At 47.4% G+C, this 3619-nt stretch overlaps 1 protein-coding gene across 1 annotated transcript in view; it reads right to left on the bottom strand.

Moving 5' to 3' along the window:
* The window catches only part of ILF3 (interleukin enhancer binding factor 3, 90kDa), a 39681-nt gene extending 36068 nt beyond the window's left edge, over positions 1-3613 (bottom strand). The window contains exon 1 of the mRNA XM_011995031.1: positions 3344-3613. The gene's annotated coding sequence lies outside the window, so the exon portion shown is untranslated. The remainder of the gene's footprint in view (positions 1-3343) is intronic.
* Positions 3614-3619: the final 6 nt, after the last annotated feature.

Raw genomic sequence — 3619 nt, 5'->3', positions numbered from 1 at the left:
CTTAAAATGAGTGCCACTGGGCAAGGCGGCTCACATCTGTAATCCCAGCACTTTCAGAGAGCGGCAGGAGGATCACTTGAGCCCAGGAATTTGAGACCAGCCTGGGCTGCATAGTAAGACCCCGTCTCTACAAAAAAAATAAAATTGGTTTAAAAGTTTAAAAATAATAATAAACTAGTAGCTACATTTTCAATTTCTTCACTACGTAAACATTTAATGAGAAGAAAAAAAAAATTAAATTCTGGCCAGGAGCGATGGCTCACTCCTGTAATTCCAGCTTTTTGGGAGGCCAAGGTGGGCAGACTGCTTGAGCACAAGAGTTTTGAGGCCAGCCTGGGCAACGTGGAAAGACCCTGTCTCTACAAAAAATTCAAAAAATTAGCCGGGTGTGGTGGCATGTGCCTGTGATCCCAGCTACTTGGGAGGCTGAGGTGGGAGGATTGCTTCTTGAGCCTGGGAGGCGGAGGTTGCAGTGAGTGGAGATCACGCAACTGCACTCCAGCCTGGGTGACAGAGCAAGACCCTGTCTCAAAAAAAAAATTAAATTTTAACTGGACATCACTTTTACAAAACGCCTAAACACAGCTGATGCTAAATGTATCTGAATTTCCAATTGCTATTTTTTATTTTTTTGAGACGGAGTCTTGCTCCATCACACAGGCTGGAGTGCAGTGGCACCATCTCAGCTCACTGCAACCTCCGCCTCCTAGGTACAAGCGATTCTCCTGCCTCAGCCTCCCGAGTAGCTGGGACTGCAGGTGTGTGCCACCGTACCCAGAAAATTTTGTTGTTTTTTTTTTCTTTTTTTTAGTAGAGATGGAGACGGGGTTTCACCATGTTGGCCAAGATTGTCTCAAACTCCTGACCTCATGATCTGCCCACCTCAGCCTCCCAAAGTGCTGGGATTACAGGCGTGAGCCACCGCACCTGGCTATTATTGCTATTTATAATGCAATCACCTGTGAATTGTTCTCAGGGAAAAGTTTCACAAGGATTTTGAGATCATAAATATCATAAAAATTTCTTAAAAATCAGCACACCAATGAGGCCTCCAACCACCACCCACCTGCCTACCCTACTTTCACAATTATTTCCACACCAGCTTACTCTGTATAATCATACAGACGGGAAACCTACTTGTTTCAGATAAAATGGACATATGCTTCAGCAGTAAACTAAAGTTTGCCTCATGCCTCCCAGGCCCCAAATCTCTTTACTCATTCATTGTGCAAAGATGCCGCTCAAACCACTATCTGCCTCAGATTCCAAACTTCCTGATGGAAACAAATCAAATCTTTCTCTGCTAGAACTTAGTTAACATAAAAAGCATCCAATAAATAGAACCTAGGAGGCTGGGAGTGGCGGCTCACACCTGTAATCCCACCACTTTGGGAGGCGGGTGGTGGATCACCTGAGGTCGGGAGTTCCAGACCAGCCTGATCAACATGGAGAAGCCCCGTCTTACCAAAAATACAAAATTAGCTGGGTGTAGTGGAGCATGCCTGTAATCCCAGCTACTCAGGAGGCTGAGGCAGGAGAATCGCTTGAACTCGGGAGGTGGAGGTTGCGGTGAGCCGAGATCGCACCACTGCACTCCAGCCTGGGCAACAAGAGCTAAACTCTGACTCAAAACAAAACAAACAAACAAACAAACACAAACCCTAGAAAATCCTAGTTCCTGCAAAGCTTCAATCACAGCAAGATTCAAATAAAAGGTCACAATTTCCTGGGCTAGTACTAAACGTTAACACTTACACAATACTAAATGTTAACACATATCTTTCAAAACTGCACAAGGTGAATTAACTTGCTGACAAAATGTAGCAGGATGGCAAGTCCAAGAGGTATAAATGGGGAAAGGAATCACTCCTCTGGAGCCATGAAAGGTAATCAAAAGAAACCGACAAAGAGGGTGAAAACAGTCCATAAGAGAAGAGGCCCCAGCCCAAAGAAAACGACTAAAGGCTTTTCCCAGAAGACTTCTAACCCCCACATCTTGCTACAGCCTGAAGAAGAAAAGGGTAGTCTACTGTGTACCCAAAGGAAAGGGACTTAGGGAAGGCTTCTTCCCCATCACTGACTCTACCTGTCCCCTACCTGGAGGCCTTAACCAGGGAGCACCGTATATGTCTGTGTGATCAAAGTATTAGTAGCTGTCCTTTGTCAATGTGGTATTTAACATGAAGAATTTAGGAAAAATAAGAAACAGACTTAGATTCCTCATGCTCAGGAATATGGGCCTTCAAGACTCTGCAAATACTAGAAGGAGCCAAAGGAATTTTTGCCTAGAGGCACCAAACAAGTTCAATCAGAAAAACCACAAACAATTAGGCACCTCTCAGCTCCAGGAAGAGGCGGCTGAGCTCCAAGACGATAGGGAGACTGATAAATAGCGCCCAGTGGGGGCAAGGCCAAGCCTGGCACTCATGGCCAGCCTCCAATCTGAACTAAAAAATATTCCAAACACTGGGGCCTGCAGATTCCATTCACAAATCCCAGGGACCACGAGCCACTCACATAGGCAAGGGGCCCCGGCACCACAGAACAGGGAGAGGAGCACCTGCAAGTGTCCTGCGGCCTCCCCCTGCTTTCCAGCTGTGAATGAGGCCCTGGTTCCCATACTTCATTCACAGTCTGGGCGGCTGCTGTAACTACATCCCACGAGACCACACACAAAGCATCAAACACAAGGCATAGTGGCAGCACTTTGAGCAATCCATGGAGATTCCCAACTACAAATACCTGAGGAAAAGAAAGCTTAAAAAGTCCTAAATTTCAATCCTAACTTCGGATGGCACCTCGCGATTCCATGTGGACCACAAATATGCCATCACACCGCTCATTTTAAAGTGAGCAAAATCTTGAAAGAGATTCAGCATCACTGAATTACCGGAGTCCAGAAAAGAATGTCACTGAAACTGATGCTTCGTTGCTGATCCATGTCACCTAAGCAGCAACTGGCAATCAATGTTGGATATGTGAAGAAGAGATCCCTTACTCTCCTCAAATTTGGTCACGGAACTGGGGGAGAGCATGCAGACCGCCGTACACCCCAAATAATTCATCCAGGCGGTAGACTAACTGGGGCAGAACCTCCTGCGTAACCTCGAGAATCTCAATCGCTCAACTACGAGGGAAAATAAAGGTAGAAAGGGGTTTTAAGCATCCACGTTTCGGGGCCCAAGCTTGCACCCAGACTGCCGTTCTAGGGAAAGCAAATACAATCTGGAAAAACATTCAAAAATGAAAACAAATGAACTAAAGAAAAAGAAAGCTGAAACTCTTCCAAATTTGGACCCTGATCTGAGGCCTGGCTGACTAGAGGTTTGGAAACCCGACGAACCCACAAAGGCTTCCTCTGCAGTCCGCGTGGGAAGGGGCTTCCAAGGAGGGGTCCGCCTCTCCGCGCCCCGTGAGGACAAAGGAGGCAACGTTTCCCGCCTCAGGAACCTGGGACTCTCCTGGAACCGGGGGCGGGACTGGGACAAAGAGGAGGAGGGAATAGGAAAGGAGTAAGGAGTGAGGAAGGGGGGTCGCCCCGCCGCGAAGCTCGGGACCCGAGGGGGTGTGTGCTCCAGGCACGTGCGCGCGTCCCCAGGAGGCCGCAACAGACAAAGCC

This window comes from Mandrillus leucophaeus, unplaced genomic scaffold (genome assembly GCF_000951045.1).
Source record: "Mandrillus leucophaeus isolate KB7577 unplaced genomic scaffold, Mleu.le_1.0 Scaffold112, whole genome shotgun sequence".
Taxonomy (NCBI): domain Eukaryota; kingdom Metazoa; phylum Chordata; class Mammalia; order Primates; family Cercopithecidae; genus Mandrillus; species Mandrillus leucophaeus.
This window is presented reverse-complemented; position numbering and strand designations above follow the sequence as displayed.